Raw genomic sequence first — 18,700 nt, 5'->3', positions numbered from 1 at the left:
GAGAATTAGTGGAGTAGTGAAGGAGTCTGAGGAGGACTGAGGGGAGTAGTGAGGGGGTCTGAGGAGACTGAGGGGAGTAGGGAGCGGGTCTGAGGGGAGTAGGGAGCGGGTCTGAGGAGACTGAGGGGAGTAGGGAGCGGGTCTGAGGAGACTAAGGTGATTAGGGAGCGGGTCTGGGGAGACTGAGGGGGTCTGAGGAGAATAAGGGCAGTAGCAGTGTGGTAATTGGAGAATGATGGGAGTAGTAAAGAGTCTGATTAGAGTGAGGGGAGTAGTGAGGTCGACTTCGAAATTGAGGGGGATATTGAAAACAGTGACTATCGAGGATATAGGAGGATAAGGGTTGTAGTAAATTGGGAGATGACTGGCGTGGGACCAGTTTATGAGGAATTGTTGAGAGTGATACAGAGGGGGGCACGGTGGGTAGAGCGGGTGCGGGTATGATATGAAGGCTAGGGAAGAGGCCTGGAGAGTGAGGGTAGAGCGGGCAGAGGAAACGGCAATATGTGGTGGGTAAGTTTGTGGGGAGTACATGAGTGGGTGGTGGATTGTAGATCTTGGAGACAGTAAGGAGGTCATGTAACCTATGGGTAAGAGGGGTGCAGGGGGTGGATGAGTGGGCTAATAAAGGAGGGTGGAGTGGGCACAGAAGAGGGACATGTTATGGATAGAGAGTGATTGGACTCTTGCTGCACTAATGGGGACTGATGGAACTTTTCCAGCACACTATCAGGTTTACCAGGCTCTGCCCACAGACACATCAAGCCTTCGGCTTGCACACCCAGCAGTGTTATGTTGTGAAGGAAGGACAGGTTTGGGGCAGTGGTAAACAGTCCATGAGTCTCTAGCCGAAATGTTGAGGGCTTGCCGGAGTTACTTATTGTAGACCACTAGGTATGTCCCAAACCCATAGGGATGTCTATCTGCACAAACATGGATATTTCGCTACAATAGGAACAGTGTGGGGCCAGCATCATTGCAGTCGCGAGTTCTGTACATAGCAGGGAGTGGAGTAATGCAAGGCAGGCCCGTAGTCAGCATTTCCATAATACGGTATATGGTTAGTAATGGACCATCAGAGAATGCGAGGGGGTGTGTTTCATGTGCATGCATTTTATTGCATGTAGAAACACATCCTAAATGCGCTTTGCCACATGGTCAGCTTGACCAGGCCTCATCACGTGATCAGCATTACCAGGCTTCATCGTGTGATCAGCATTACCAGGCCTCATCATGCGATCAGCATTATGGTGCGTTTACACTTAACGATTATCGTGCGAATTTGCGCGATAACGATCGAATTCAAATGATAATCGTATGTGTAAATGCAGCGAACGATCAAACAACGAACGAGAAATCGTTCATTTTGATCTTTCAACATGTTCTCAAATCGTCGTTCGTCGTTCTCAAAAAAAATCGCAGATCGTTCCGTCTAAACAGTCGTTCGCCAATTTAACCAATGTGTGAGATATGCTTAAGCAATCGCAAAACGATCTTCCATACGATATAATGTACCGTCTAAACGCTGATCGTTATGAAAAAAAATCGTTACTCTGACATCGTTAATCGTATGATCAGGCCAATTATGGTTTTGTGTAAACGCACCTTTACCAGGCTATATATATGTAATCAGCATTACCAGGCTTTATCAGGTGTTTTTCTTGTCATAAACGATCTGATAAAGCCTGGTAATGCTGATCACATGATGAAGCCTGGTAATGCTGATCATATGATGATGCCTAGTAAAACTGATCACATGATGAAGCCCAGTAATACTGATCACATGACAAAGTCCAGACAATCAATTTAGATAAAAATTGCAGTCAAATAATCAATTTGTAATTTATGTCTATTAAAAAAATCTTCAACCTTCCAGTACTTATCAGCTGCTGTATGTCCTGCAGGAAGTAAAGTATTTTTTTCAGTCTGACACAGTGCTCTCTGCTGCCACCTCTGTCCATGTCAGGAACTGTCCAGAGTAGTAGCAAAAGAAAACCTCTACTGCTTTCCAGACTGTAAGGAATACACCACTTCCTGCAGGACATACAGCAACTGATAAGTACTGGAAGACTGGAGATTTTTAAATAGAAGTAAATTACAAATCTCTTTCTTTTTCTGACACCAGTTGATTTGAAAGGAAAAAGAAATTTGCTGGAGCGCCCCTTAAAGCTCTAACTATGTAAACAAACAAAAACCTGCAAGTATGGGATCATATCCATACACTGTCCCACCTTCTATCTCTTTGTCGTGCACTGTTTATGGTGGCCTTTATAGTTTGTGTCTCTCCCCCCCCCCCCCCCCCCTCCTTCTTCTTTCGTGGGTCTCCCCTACTCTCTCTATCTCCTTTTTCACTTTCTCCCATTTTCTGTCTTTGGTTATGTTCACACTACGGAATATGCAGTTGAATTTCAAGTGGAGGCCGCGTGACGGACTCTGCTTGAAGTTCCACCCGTCCCATAGACTTATTGATATTCTCAAATGACATCTGCTGTCTGACATGTCAATTCTTTGGGCGAACAGCAGATTTAGTTTGGGAATGTCCTGGAGTCTATGGGACAGGCGGATCTTCAAGTGGCTGCATATTCCATAGTGGGAACATATCCTTACTCTCTCTCTCTGTCTCTGTCTCTCTCTCTTTCTCTCTCTCTCTCTCTCTCTCTCTCTCGCCTAGGATAGGGAAAGTTGAGGACAAGCTTAGTCCATCTCTTGGTTCAGTCTCCTGGAGATTTGCTGGCAGCCGCTTTACCTCAGGGTTGAGGACACTGCTGTTCTCCAACTAGGTCTGAATGAAGCTTTTACATCCTTATGATAGATTTGACACCCGCCCTATCTTCATGTGGGTCACATCATTATGATGTTTCTTCATAGGCAAATTATTATAGCCATTTAAACAGTGTAGGATATTTTCCTCCTGTCATTGCTCTCCTCTCTGTATGGACTTAGTTCTTTGCTTTGCTGGATGAAGCTTGTATCCTGTTTATAAGTGGCAGCTGCTGTAAGGGGTGTAGAAAGAAACAAAGGCTTTTTTTTTTTTTTTAGCAGTGTGATGGCGTCACATACATCATCCACTAACTTCCTCCTTGTCTGGAACTGGATTATAGTTATGGTATGTGTGTAACCTCTGGATCAGGAAAATGAATACTGCCAAGTCAATCATGGCCTTGGGTTTGCTGGTATTCTCGACGCTTATGAGAATAGGGATTTTGTGTCCAAAACTCCATTCACACATGAGGAAAAGGGACCCCTATTTTTGTGATCTAAGTGCTCAGAAGCATATTGATCAGATATGTATGGCAACCCCTTTAGGAGGGGCATTTATCATTTAGTTGAGGTGGTTGTTATTGTCATCTCTTAGCTACCAACGCCAATGTATGACTCTTTCTCTTTGTAGGACCTGGTCTATCTGTACATTCTGTAATGCTTCATATCCTTAGTGGTGCTGCAGCGAAACTAAAGGGTTCCCTAAAAGATTACAGCTGATCACTGAGGGTCCCAGCTCCAGGACATCCTGTGATTAGCATTCAGTCAGAAGGCCCTTACAACAAAAAGGGGTTGACTGATGTGGAGAGCCCCTCTAATTGTTTTCGGAAAAAAAAGATTTTTTTTTTTTTTTGCCTTTAACCCCAATACACACAGGAGACATGATGGCAGCAGTTGTCCTTGGTAATATTTATCAAGAGTCACTTTGCATTTGTCTACTATATAAACCCTTTATCTGTGCCTTTCTGTATAGATTGTCTCACAACAGCCTCTTGCCCTGTGATTTGGAGGACAAGTTTGCACACTTTTTTTTCCTGTGGATCATTTGAATATAAAGATGTCAATGATAAGTTATATTGTCACATTGCATATTGACTTTGCTATACTTCTTTGTGGTGGTTTCAGATGTGCAGGACAGAACAATGTGTTAAGCTGTATATGTGCTCATTCACCCGACAAATCTTTTTAAACCCCCTCCATAAACGTTCGTGCTTGGCTCCAGGGCTGTGGAGTCAGTAAGCCGCAGCTCCAACTCAGGCTCCGACTCCTGAATTTTATCAGGACCGACTCCAACTCCTGCTCTTTCATAAATGGCCGGTCATATACCAGGGGAGTTATTTATCACACTGGCTCAGCAGCTTCTCCCTAATGTCCTACATGATCCTGGGGCGACTTCTGAAACATATAAAGCAACTTCTCCTGTGTGTGCAGTGGATGCAGCCAGTCTCCAGCCTCCATGTCCTGAACAACTCAGAACTAGACTAGAAGGAGCAGGTGGTCTTTTCCTGCTGACAGTCTTCTATGTTTCTAACTAATATTCCCGCTCTCCCTCTCCAGCCTTTTCCTCCTTCCTCCTCTCCCTCTCCAGCCGCTCTCCTCCGTGCAGCTCCGGCTCCTCTGCATAAATCATCTCTCTGATAACAGAGTCTGGCGGAGCCGGACTCTGTTATCAGAGAGACACCAGCAGCGGGGGTCTGTTACACACAGTAGCCGACCCCTGCTGTATATGGAGCGGGCTCAGGAGGGGGGTACTGGCGCTGTAAGTGTGACAGCGGCATCTATACACTTAAATAGCCGGCAATAGCTAAGTGCCGGCTATTTGAAATTGGCGCCAATGGGAGCGGACGGAGGGAGAGCAGAGGAGGAGACTGCAGGGGGCAGGGAGAGGCAAATAGAGAACACGGACGTCGCTCAGCTACCCGCCCACCAGGTTCTCAGCTTAATTTAAAGTTTCAATACCAGGAAATCCTGGTATCGAACCGTTTTTTTGCCTGAAATATCGATAGTAGTATCGATATTACGGTCCATTGTGCATCCCTACTACACACACACACCCTGCTGAAGCCATAGCGCACACACACAGACACACACACAGCTTGCTGCAGCCATAGCGCACACCACACACACAGCCTGCTGCAGCCATAGCACACATACACACAGCCTGCTGCAGCCATAGCACACACACACACACGCACAGCTTGCTGCAGCCATAGCACACACACAGCCTGTTGTAGTCATAGCACACACACACAAGCTGCTGTAGCCATAACACGCACACACACACACACACACACATACAGCCTGCTGCAGCTATAGCGCACACACACACACACACACACAGCCTGCTACTGCCATAGCACACATACACACAGCTTGCTGCAGCCATAGTGTGTGCACACACACACACACACACACACTCACACACAGCTTGCTGCAGCCATAGCACACATTTACAGCCTGTTGTAGTCATAGCACACACACAGCCTACTGCAGCCATAGCACGCACACAGCCTGCTGCAGCCATAGAACACTGAAGAAAAACACACAATCTTCTCCCAGAAAGAAAACACCACACTGAGGACAGAGGTTACTGCTACACTACTTATGTCTTCTCCTCCTCTATATTACACAGGATATCTTCATATTACACTGCTGCTCATATACAGTCATCCAGCATCCAGGAAGAGAACAGCACAGATTTCCCCCCACACAATGGACTCTTCCAGCTCAGAAACAAACTGCCAAATAGTGACTGACAACTTTTCCATGACCACCCTTATGTAATAGGGCCAGTGTCCTATTACTGATATATTCCCCGACCACCCTTATGTAATAGGGCCAGTGTCCTATTAGAATATTGCTCATAATATATATTCATGAGCAAAACATGTAAAATTCATATAAAAACTGCTGGAGTCGGTACATTTTTTTCCCACTACAACTCTGACTCCAGCCGAAGCTAGCTCTGACTCCAACTCCGACTCCAGGCAAAACTAGCTCCAACTCCGACTCCACAGCTGTGCATGCAAGTGTTGCCAATGTAAAGAGGGCATAAAAGGCTCTGTCAGACATCTCTGGCTCAACCTGATAGCTCTGCCAGTGGCTTTTCTCCCCTGAGAACAAAAGGATTGGGTATGATGAAATTAAGCAGCACAATCCTTCCCCCAGATATAAGCCTTTTAAAGAGATTTTTTATTTTTTTTTGCAGAAATTAATAGTCCAGGCGATTTTAAGAAACTTTGTAATTGGGTTTATTAGGCAAGTATGCCATTATCTGCATTTAGAAAGCCTTTTCCCAGGTCCCCCCCTCTCTCCTCTTTTCCATTCACTGCAAAATATCAGAAAATTGTGACTTCATCAGACACAACCTGTCTGTTCTGTAGAGAGGGGAGGGGGAGGAGGGAGTTAGTCGGCAGCAGAGAGCAGAGAACAAAGGATTACACAACAAGGAGGTGGGTGACAGTGGTATTCAGAGGTCTGAGAGGTAAGTGCTGACTGTCAGAGGAGATAGCCGGGTGATTAACTGTAGATTAACTCTTTGTTGTCCTGTTTTGGTGCCTCATCTATCTTCACCCCTCCCCTCTCCATAAGCAAGCCATGAAGACATTAAAAAGTTTCTTGAAATCGCCTGTACTTATGATGTCTGAAAAAAAAAAAATTAAACGACAGTGACACTTTAATGGTGCGTTCACACCTACAGGATCTGCAGCTGATTTTCTGCAGCAGATTTCATTTAAATAACTGAACACAGCATCAAATCTGCTGCAGATCTGCTGCAGATCCTGTAGGTGTGAACGCACCCTAAGGGGTACTTTTGTAGTACTTTTTTTTTGCCAATACATTGCTTTAATGAAGTTTTAGATTTCTTTGTAATATAACTATATAACTTTATTAAAATAAACATTCAGTTTTTTAAATTTACATTTACACTTCTGTTGACATGGCATATGCCTCTAAGTAAATTTGTCAGGATAAAAGGGGTTGGGGCTTAAAGGGGTTATCCAGCGCTACAAAAACATGGCCACTTTTCCCCTACTGTTGTCTCCAGTTTGGGTGGGGTTTTAAAACTCAGTTCCATTGAAGTAAATGGAGCTTAACTGCAGACTGCACCTGAACTGGAGACAACAGTAGGGGGAAAAGTGGCCATGTTTTTGTAGCGCTGGATAACCCCTTTAATTTAAAACCGGCATAGTTGCTTTATGTACTATTTTTGTTTACTTTTTATACTGTGACCTTCTGCTTTTTGAAGTGTTTGATCGCTTTGTAACAATAGTTCATGTGTTTAACTTCATATTTTGCATACAGAGCTCACTTATCGGATAGCTGCACGCAAGGAAACGAAGGGGATGTGAACAGTATTTAAAGCGTATCGGTTGTAAGCATTTAGCAGAAGAGATGTTTCTGTGAGTAACCAAGTTATTACCATTTCATGTTTTTAATAAAACTGTACATGGATTTGATGGGATTTAGCTGTGAATAAGTCAGAAGACTAAATGATATTCCCATTGTTATTCCTCATCCACAGGAAAGGGGATAATATTAAAGGGGAACTCCGGATAAGAAACACTTGTTTTCTATTAATGGTGCGTTCACACCTACAGGATCTGCAGCTGATTTTCTGCAGCAGATTTAATTTAAATAACTGAAGGGTACAAACCCACACACCGTATAAACAGCAGATACGCAACAAATACGCAGCAAATACGCAGCAGATTTGTTGGTACAGATTTGATGCTGTGTTCAGTTATTTAGCTATAATCTGCTGCGTTTTTGCTGCGTATTTGCTGCGTGTTTGCTGCGTATCGCAGCAGTAAATACGCTGCTTATACGGTGTGTGGGTTTATACCCGAACACAGCATCAAATGTAGGTGTGAACGCACCCTTAAAGTACATTAAGGGTGCAAACACACACGGCATATACGCTGCGTATTTACTGCTGCGATACGCAGCAGATTAGATCTAAATAACTGAACACAGCATCAAATCTGCACCATCGTATCTGCTGCGTATACGCTGTGTGTGTTTGTACCCTAAGGGTACAAACACACACACACACTGTATACGCAGCAGATCTGCAGCAGATTTGATGGTGCAGATTTGATGCTGTGTTCAGTTATTTAGATCTAATCTGCTGTGTATCTGCTGAGTATCTGTTGCGTATTTGCTGCGTATTTGATGTGTATTGCAGCAGTAAATACGCTGTGTATACGGTGTGTGTGTTTGTACCCTAAAAGTTAAATGTATGTGTCTATACAATGTATTACTGTATCTGTGCGATTCTACCATACTGGTAGCTGATAGAAATCCAGGAAGTGAAAAAAAAGGCATCTGTGCAAATCCACATTGTCTACTGCTCCTTCTGCTCTCCCCCTTAGGAGACAAATCTTCCATGCTTCTGTCTCACATTGTGTGTATTTGTTGAGATCAGGCTGATGATGCAGACAGGGGGCAGGGCGTGATGTCACAGGAGGCTTGTCTGGATAACCCAATTCCCTAAATGATTCCCCATCTCTGACCAGCCAGAAGCAGGTGTTGCACTGATTTCTCTAATTGTGCAGAAGTGTGCAGTAAAATTACGGCTGTGTTAACACATGTTGGAGTATCATTGCAGTACTGCAGGGTATTCACAAAAATGATTCACAAGCAAATGATGCTAAACAGCAGAGAGGATCAGAGCCTTATTGTGGGGCTCAACTTCAAAGATAACAGATGCTTGATCATAATATGTGCGTGGAAATGAAAAGAAAAACCTGTAGTACTGTGGAACTACAGGTGGTACTGTGTAGTACTCTAGAACCTGTAGCACTGTTTACAACTGATAAACCAGGAAGTGCAGAAACACAAAACAGAACAAAACCCCCCAAAACAAATGGATTTTTGGTAGTTTCAAAACTGGAATAGATAGGTTAGGAATGCTTTATGCTTCTGCAGAAGTTTCATTTTTTTTTACCTCTACCTGGAGTTCCCCTTTAAGTGCTCCCAAATGCATACAAGGCAAGCATTTTCCTTCATTCTCTATGGGGCACAACCACTTAGACCTGTATACATTGGTTGGTGACTGGTTTTCCCTGCACAGCTGCACTGTTGGCCTCATCTGCATTGTGAGATACAGCAGCAGAGCTCCATTCAAGTGAATAGGGCTGCTGGAGTTCCTTGTATATGCACTGTGCCAGAGAAAAACTAACATTAGTGCTGTGGCCCTTTTATTCTATGGGGTTAATGTTGATCATAAAGCAACATCGTATTGCAATATGTGTTCGCTCACAGCTGCAGCCATCTTGCAAACAATGCTCTGTCATGCCAAAAAATGTGCCAGATTTCTCTCTGTGATTCTACCTAAAATAACAAACACTGGTAGAATTGCAGTTTTTTTCCTATCAACATTCCGAATAAAATTTAAGTTATTATTGTAGTTATAAGTAGCGCCTAAATGGTGCCATTATTATTATTGTCATTATTATTTATGTATTTATTTATAAAGCGCCATTAATTCCAGAACAATATACAAGCGACAGGGTGTGGCAAACAGGAACATTTCATGATCCAAAACACATAACATAAAGGTAAATGGCAGACTGGTACATGGGGAAAGAGGACCCTGCTCGCCAGGGCTTACAATCTAAGGGTACTATTACATGGCCCAATGGGGGCCCGATAATAACTGTAAATGAGCGCCACTCTGGAGCTGCAGCGCATGGGACCCAGGGAGAAGAAGAGCGCAGGAGGAGCCCTGGACCATGGATAGGTAATGTATGCACTTTGCAAATCAACAGCCGCTGGCTGTGCACCACAATTTCACGTAGCGATGCACGGTCGGCGGTCGACAATTATAGGTCCAAACCTATATCAACAAGCAGCCGATGATCGTTGTCATCAGCTGATCGTTGTGTTTATAACTACGTCTATGAGCAGGAATGCAGTGAAAAAATGGACATACAGTTACGTCGGCAGTCCTGAAGGGGTTAAGACTGGATGTTTTTCAGAAAATACGGCAATAAAAAAACAAGATTGGCACATTGGTGTTTTTTTTGATCAATTTGGAAAAATGAAATGCAATGCACACAGGGATTTTTTTTTTTTTTTTTTTTGCTCTGGTGTTTTTTAGTTTTTTTTTTTGTGGATTTTGGCACATTTGGTAAATCAACAAATAATGTTTAGTTAAATCACAGCAGGCACAGACTACAGACAAAGTTTGCTTCTTTGTAAATGTTAAGCTCAAGATATGGGTCTGCATGGGAACTGTATGCGCAGAACTGTAGAAGGTTTTTTGATGAGAGTGTTTGTTTGCAGTATTGCTTCATTCTCTCCCACTGTGTATAGACGTGACTCAGATAAGCTGGTTAATTGCTCATGTTTACTTCTACTATTGCTAATGTCTACTTCTACTGTTTCAAGTTGTACGAAAGATGTAGCCATAGTTGCAAGTGGCTGGTATTCCTGTGGTTGCATAACTAAAAAAGCCTATAGCACCTGTGCATTGTGTATAGGCTGCATTACACGGCCAGAGCAATAGTGTAAATGTGTGCCTACCTGATAGGTTAGTGTTCGCTTACAGAGCCTATTATACGGCTTGATGATTTTGCAGCCAGGGTTGCACAAACTAACCTAGATTGTTTGTGCATTCCCTTTAATTGCTTTAATCAGCTGTCGGCTGTATGTTCCCTTTTACTTTATAGAGATGTGCAGCAAATGGTGGACTATTTTTTAAAAGTTTATTTATTTATTTTTTGTGACTTTTTTTATGGAGTTTTATGCATTTTTGTATAAAAATACAACAGGGATGGAAAACTAAAGTTTCACCGCTGTAAAAGCGACAAAAAAAAGTACAAAAAACAGCACATAAACCTTTGGCAATGTCCTGTACCTTGTATCAAAAGTCCAATATGAATGTATTAGTTGAACTGCAATAAATTGTCCATCCAAAAAAAAAAAAAAAGCATTAACCCAGAAAACCAACAACACGGCTTTACCCTCCATCACCCTCCCCAATGCTCAAGTTGTTAGCGATGAGTGAGTCCTGCCCCTTGTGAGTGACAGGTGGATAGGTAACCACTGCTGCTAGAAATTTGCTGCTGGTGTTAGACTTTTGGGGTAGTTTCTGTTGATTTCTGTAGAGCAGTCATGTCAAACTCTGGCCCGTGGGTGCCATTAATTTCGGCTTGCCAGGCAATTCAGAGTTTGAATTACATCTGGCCCGCCATGGTTACTATATAAGAGACTATAAGGGAGGGCTGGTTAGTATATGAGACTATGGGGGGAGGCCTAGCTACTATATGAGACTACTGGGGAGGGCTGGCTACTACATGAGACTACTGGGGAGGGCTGGCTACTATATAAGAGACTATGGGGAAGAGCTGGCTACTACATGAGACTACCAGGGAGGGCTGGCTACTATATAAGAGACTATGGGGAGGGCTGGCTACTATATGAGACTACTGGGGAGGAATGGCTACTATATGAGACTACTGGGGAGGAATGGCTACTATATGAGACTACTGGGGAGGAATGGCTACTATATGAGACTACTGGGGAGGGCTGGATACTATATGAGACTACTAGAGAGGGCTGGCTACTATATGGAACACTTGGGGAGCTGGCTACAATTTGTGCACTATTGGGAAGGCTGGCTACTACATGAGACTACAGGATGGACTGACTACTATAAAAGAGACTATTGGGGAGGGCTGGCTACTATAGAAGAGAATATGGGGAGGACTGACTACTGTATGGACTATGGGGGAGGGCTGGCTACTATATGAGACTACAGGGGAGGGCTGGTTACTATGAGACTACGGGAAAGGGCTGGCTACTGTAGGAGACTATTGGGGAGGGCTGGTTACTATATGATACTATTGGGGAGGGCTGGCTACTATATGGAACATTGGGGGGGCTGGCTACTCTATAAGAGACTATGGGGGAGGGCTGGCTAATATTAAGGCACTATTGAGAGGGCTGGCTAATATGTTGTGCAATTTTGGTTGAGTTGGCTACTACAGGGGGCAATATTGGGGGAGGGGGTTGGCTATTACATGGGTTTAGGTTTAATCATATCATAGCAATTTATCATGTCATTTATCATAGTGTACAGCGCTAGGAGAATCACGCCACTGACAGTGCCAGGAACGTTGCACGCTACTCTGACAGTGCCAGGACCGCAGCATTCGCACTTCAATAGTCATCGTGGTTGGCCTGCGACTATTCCAGTTTGACACCCCTGCTGTAGAGCATGGGTCTCCAAACTGTGACCCCCCAGCTGTTGCAAAACTACAACTCCCATCATGCCTGGACAGCTAAAGCTGTCCAGGCATTTTCCAAATTCCAAAAGCCGCTCCAGAGAAGATCATGGGGTGATGCCGGCTTTAGGGCAGATCCAGAAGATGTTTTACCTTGACCATTGTAGAGTCTATTGAACTTTGTTTCTGTAAACTGTATGATAATGGGGGGGTATCTATTAAGATTGGTATATCTGTACACCAGTCGAAACTAAATCCCCGCCCCCACGTTCCATGCTTTATGTATTGATAGGCGCATGGCTTTGAGCTGGTGCACCCATTAGGCAACAAAATGTTCATCAGCAGAAAGTCGCATATTTTTGTGCAAACCAGTGTGCTACTTTATGCCGAGATAAATCCCACCTGCGGTGTTTACCATTGTATCTTTCCTGGTGTTCTGCAAACAATAAACACAAGATGTGAGTTCTCATTATATAGTGGGAAATCTTTACAAACATGGCTGACCTGGACTCAATGCTTCAAAAAGGCCCCCAGTTACTGTTTCTGGCCTGGTTATGGTCTATGCCACTACATCATTGTCTGTATAAAGAAAGGGTGGGTCGAACAGGTTTTCTTGTAGTGGGATTCTAAACATTACTGCTGGAATTTAGATTCTTAAAGGGGTTATCCAGCGCTACAAAAACATGACCACTTTTCCCCCTACTGTTGTCCTCAGTTCAGGTGCAGTTTGCAGTTAAGCTCCATTTACTTCAATGGAACTGAGTTTCAAAACCTGACCCAAACTGGAGACAACAGTAGGGGAAAAAGTGGCCATGTTTTTGTAGCGCTGGATAACCCCTTTAATCTCTATTCCTTTAATCCATCGATTTGCACAGAATTGCAAACCTGAACTGGAGACAACAGTAGGGGGAAAGTGGCCATGTTTTTGTAGCACTGGATAACCCCTTTAACTAGAAATCTTGTATCCTGATGCTTCAGCTCTGCCTGGAAATTATTTTTCACTAGCCATTTGTCTTAGGTCACATTCACACGTCTTTAATTTAGCGGACTTTTATGGACAGGGAAGGCCTGTAATGGAGAGTTTCCCTGCCCAGCATGATGTATCAATATCATGTCAGCAGTGAGGAAACTGTTTAAATCTCTGTGACATTGTAATTTAGCAAAATCTCCTTCTCCTGTAATGCTGCTTCCCCCCCCCCCCAAATAATGGAATTGTGGACAGCTCATCCAGGTTAATGAAGACCACTGTGCTCTAAAAGCAGTTGTCTAGCTGCTATGTATAGCTGTAATGTAGATGTGTGTGTATGTGTGTATGTATATATATATATATATATATATATATATATATATATATATATATATACACTGCTGTGTAATATATAAATATGTAGCTATATACACCAGCCAGCCCACTGCTTTACAGCAGAGTAGTGGCCGGTAGCTTAGGCAATGAGCTGTCAACAATGGAAGGGAAAGAGCAGGGTATACCTTAATGAACCCCCTAAAGTATAACGATGTTAGCTGAGATGAATAACCCTTTATGTTATCTGCAAAAGAAAAAGAAGCGAGGGGCGCTTCCTGGTGTATTATCACCAAGTATAGGCAGAAGATATCAACCGATAGTGAGTAGTGCAATCCCACTGACTTTTGCAAGTTGTGCCAATACTAGGCACAACTATAAGAAGTGTTTACTGAATGATGGATCATTGCTGCACCTCAGGGATCATTACCAGCATTCTCACTGCTGGGAATGCACAGTAGACCAGAAGCAGCACTCCAGATACCCAACGGAGAGCGGAGATTCCAACTCCCAAAAAACAAGTTGTGTTTAATCTGGCAACACGTTTCAGCTCTGGTATACAGCAGAGTTTTCAACAGGGTATCTGGAGTGCTGTTTCTGGCCTTTAACTAATCTGACATAGTTGTATCAGCAAGTGATTTAGAAATACTGTATAACCATCAGGTATTCATTACATATAGACCTAAATATTTGTAGCGTCTGAAGGTCTGTATAAGAGGTACATGGGCATTCCAGTTGTTGTTGTTGCTGTTGTTAATATTATGATTATTAATAGATAATAGATATACCATGTTTGTTGCATTTTGCCTTTAAATTCTAATTGCATCCTGAATTCACTCATGTGTTTCCGTATAAATGATTATTGCAGTTCTCGATCTTAAAGGCATATACATTGAATTGTATATTTAAAACCAGTGACAGGTGCAATGAGTAACATATATTATCTGGTGATGATGGTGCCACTCATAGGGTGGCATATATTAGCAGCAATAGACCAGTCAGTTCTTGAAGTTGAACCAGGAATTTAGTGCTAGTGCTGCACTAGCGCTGTCATAACTAATATGACACCTAGACAGACAGAGTAGAAAAGGAGAAGAGGTTTCTCTTTATACAACCCCTGGCAAAAAGTATGGAATCACCAGTCTTGGATGAGCACTCATTCAGACATTTCATGCTGTAAAACAAACTCAGATCAAAAACATGATACAATATTAAGGTCATTCCAAAGTGCAACTTGTTGGCTTTCAGGAACACTCAAAGAAATGAAGAGAAAACATTGTGGAAGTTAGTGAATTACACTTTTATTGACCAAGCACAGGGAAATAAATATGGAATCACTCAATTCTGAGGAAAAAAGTGTGGAATCATGAAAAACACATAAACAAAAGACTATTCAAAATACATCACTAGTATTTAGTTGCACCACCTTTGGCTTTTATAACAGCTTTCAGTCTTTGAGGCATGGACTTGATGAGTGACAAACAGTATTCGGCATCAATTTGGTGCCAGCTCTCTTTGATAGCAGTTGCCAGATCAGCTTTGCAGGTTGGAGCCTTATTGTGGACCATTTTTTCAATCTCCACCACAGGTTTTCAATTGGGTTGAGATCGGGACTATTTGCAGGCCATGACATCGACTGAATGTGTCTTTCTTCAAGGAATGCCTTCACTGTTTTTGCCCTATGGCACGATGCATTGTCATCTTGGAAAATTATTTCATCATCATCTCCAAACATCTGTTCAATTGAAGGGATGAGAAAACTGTCCAAAATGTCAATGTAAACTTGTGCATTGATGGAAGAATTAACCACAGTCATCTCCCTAGTGCCTTTGCCTGACATGCAGCCCCATATCATCAAGGACTGTGGAAATTTGGTTGTTTTCTTCAGGCAGGCCTCTTCATAAATCTCACTGGAACGGCACCAAACAAAAGTTCCAGCATCATCACCTTGTCCAATGCAGATTCTTGACTCATCACTGAAGACAACTTTCATCCAGTCATCCACAGTCCATGATTGCCTCTCCTTAGCCCATTGGAGTCTTGTTTTTTTATGTTTAGGTGTCAATGCTGGTTTTCCTTTAGCTTTCCTGTATAGAAATCCCATCTCCTTTAGGCGATTTCTTACGGTTCGGTCACATACATTGACTCCAGCTTCCTCCCATTTGTGCTTCATCTGTTTAGTTGTACTTTTTCGGTTTTCAAGACAAATGGCAAGGGAAAGGAAATAGAATGGGTGTGTCCTTTTTTTCTACCTCCAATTTGAGTGATTCCACACTTTTTTCCTCAGAATTGAGTGATTCCATATTTATTTCCCTGTGCTTGGTCAATAAAAGTATCATTCACTAACTTCCACAATGTTTTCTCTTCATTTCTTTGAGTGTTCCTGAAAGCCAACAAGTTGCACTTTGGAATGACCTTAATATTATATCATGTTTTTGATCTGAGTTTGTTTTACAGCATGAAATGTTTGAATGAGTGCTCATCCAAGACTGGTGGTTCCATACTTTTTGCCAGGGGTTGTATTACAAAACAGTTCTGTATGGTATGCCAGTGAAGCACTGTGGAAAGCTGTGTGACAACTCTGTGCCATATAATGGCGGTTACCTTTCTAAGTATGTTATGTGTTAGGCCTCATGTACAAGGTGGTATGATGGCTATGTAGGTGGTCACTGTTATGACACCGTAACACACTGCCACAGAGACATTAGTGGTATTTATTGACTGTCACTGGTATTGGTGACTGGTGCCCTTTAAATGCTGTATTCGTCACCATAACTATGTTCTCTTTAAAGTTTAGAAGAATTAAAATTAGTCACAGGAAAATACCCGTATGTGGTTACACATCAGCTACCATCTGCATGAGAAGTGTATGAGAGATTGCAAAACACCAAGAGGAAATTCTAAAAGAAGCCGCCTGGCCCTTCTCTTCATGAAAACTGAACTAGATTTGAGTGTTCTCGATGTAGAAGCAAATGCGTCACTACACACAGACTTAAAGGGGACCTCCAGGGACTTATGTCCTGTGTTATATGATGATTTAGATTGTGTTGTGACTCTTTATATAGTAAAAACATTACATCTGTTTTCTCTAAAGGGGTCCACCGGGACTGTGTAATACCCTCACGCAGAAATTTATTAGGCAAATTTTAAATATGCAGTTTAGAGTGCAGATTTTCAGAATCCCATAGTTTGGGAAATGCTTCGTTTTTCCTATGTTTTTATGCTTTTGTTTGTGTAGTAGAATAAATATGGGGGTCCTCTGTTTGGGCCCCTCATCTCTTTACCTGTATAGTGCCCAGCTACTAAAGGCATCTTTCTCTGTTGAGGACCAGTCCGTCTTGCTTTGCACAGACAAAACATTAATGGAGAAGTCCGGCGAAAATGTTTATTAAAGTATTGTATTTCCCCCCAAAAGTTAGACAAATCACCAATATACACTTATTATGGGAAATGCTTATAAAGTGCCTTTTTCATTGCCAACTAGCAGGTGGGCACAGGTAAAGCATGTGCTCTGAAGCCTTAGGTCTTTAAGACACCACTTTGGGTTTGCAAACAATTGGCTGTGGGTTGTGGTGCCAGGTTTTCTGTATTGATCAACTACAGGAATACAAGGACTAATATATGCAGGCAGCAGGAACATGAAAACCGGTTGGTAGCATCCAAATTGTATGAGGGCAGAGTCTGCTGATGCCGGATACAAGGAAATTGATGGGGACAGACAGACATGAAGTCAATGTAGTGCATTGTCGCTCAGTTGTCTCTTTGGAGAAAGTTTAGAAATAACCTATTACTTGCATCAGATATGTGCGAATGTATAAGTGTGCACAGCAGTCCACAGCAAAGCTACTTGGCTTTGAACAGTGGGGGATTGCATTACTCGTAATTTCCTAATATATTTGTAATAGAGGGCGTCATTGCTGAGGAGAAGGTCTAAATGTTCTGGGGTCTATGACCTCCCCTGACATGTATGCAAATGCTTTATATCTGTAAACCAGGCATCGTTTTGTTGCAGATGATCTATCACTATTTTTACACTGTAAAACAATTTGTCTGGTATTCTTGATGGTGACAGAATGATAGATTCTTCTTATACACGTATGCATTGTTGTTACCTTTCCATATTTAGCTGTAATACATTTGAATGCACTAAAATCTTGCTGAACTGGAACTACTCCCTTTGCTGGGTCTGAGGGTGTACATCTATAGCATTTACCACTGGTATAGGAGCTTCTGTGGCAGGAACTATTTTTGTGGCTCCTGAGGTACCAAGGAGAGGCTGTCTGGGACAGCCCTGGTAACTCTGAGCACCATTTCAGGTGGGTTTTAAAACAAATCCTTTCTCTGAAACGCTGCATCTTATGCATCCATAATTTGTGTTTCAAGCAGCATGAGAGCCCAGACAAGTTCCTTTTAAACATCCCATTGTAATGGTAAAACCTAAGGATTGTACAGACATGAGCAGCGCTACATAGGCACTACTTGTCTCCTGCTGCAGAAGTGATCTGATCTGAGTCTGAGCGTACAGTATCAAACTTGGTACAAACTTGGAATCAATGGAGCCGCATCATAGAGGGATGGGGGTTTCCTCCCACTGGGGGCAGGCCAGTCCACCTTCAGTGCTTCAGCCCGGGCCAGTGCTTGGGAATAGAATGACGCACCGTGCGTGGGAACCGGGCCGCAGTTCAAAGAAAAGGACTGCAGCTCCGGCGCTGCTCTATCCGTGTGAAAGACTCAAAGCGAATGTACTGATGTACATTCGCTTTAAGGGTGGACATAAAGTGACCCTGTCACCCCCTTTTTTTTTTTTGCATTATGACTTCTCTACACAGGTGTAAAGGGTACATCTAGCAGTTTTCATACCTTATTTTCTATCATAAGTCATGGTGCTTGTTCCAGTTTAAAGTGATCTTTCATAATCTGTGGATTATGCTATCTGGGCGGGCTTTAGGGCCGAAGCACCACTTAGCCCACGCCCCCCGTGACGTCTTCATTGCATAGGCGCTGCCCCCTCAGCGTCCATTGGTATGGGCCGACCTAGAGGGGGTGGGGCCTAGACCTTTTAAGCTGGCCTGTTCCAATGGCCGCCGAAGGTTGGGGCCTATGGGGTGGTGCCAACAGTGGCTTTCAAGGCGGGGCTAAGTGACGCTTTGTCCGTGAAGCCCCGCCCAGTAAATCAGTTAGGAGGTAATGAGGATGCCTATGTGGATGATAAAGGGTAATGTTATCTATGGACGTCTTGGTAATTCAGTAAATAAAGGAGGTTACAAGTCTTTGTGCCTGTTCAGGCCCTATTACATGGAGCTATAATCTGCCCAATCAGGCTGATTCTGCATATGATTGCTCTGTGTAATAAATACAGTGATCACCTGAAGAAACTATCTTCAGTTGATTGTTGACTTTTAACATC

The 18,700-nt window shown here is 43.0% G+C and overlaps 1 protein-coding gene across 2 annotated transcripts in view; it reads left to right on the top strand.

Moving 5' to 3' along the window:
- Positions 1-18,700, top strand: part of JAK1 (Janus kinase 1) — a 126,525-nt gene that overhangs the window by 54,243 nt on the left and 53,582 nt on the right. For both annotated transcript variants that reach the window (XM_069981382.1, XM_069981381.1), the window contains exon 2: positions 7,066-7,163. The gene's annotated coding sequence lies outside the window, so the exon portion shown is untranslated. The remainder of the gene's footprint in view (positions 1-7,065; positions 7,164-18,700) is intronic.

The sequence above is a fragment of the Dendropsophus ebraccatus genome, chromosome 8, assembly GCF_027789765.1.
Source record: "Dendropsophus ebraccatus isolate aDenEbr1 chromosome 8, aDenEbr1.pat, whole genome shotgun sequence".
Taxonomy (NCBI): domain Eukaryota; kingdom Metazoa; phylum Chordata; class Amphibia; order Anura; family Hylidae; genus Dendropsophus; species Dendropsophus ebraccatus.
This window is presented reverse-complemented; position numbering and strand designations above follow the sequence as displayed.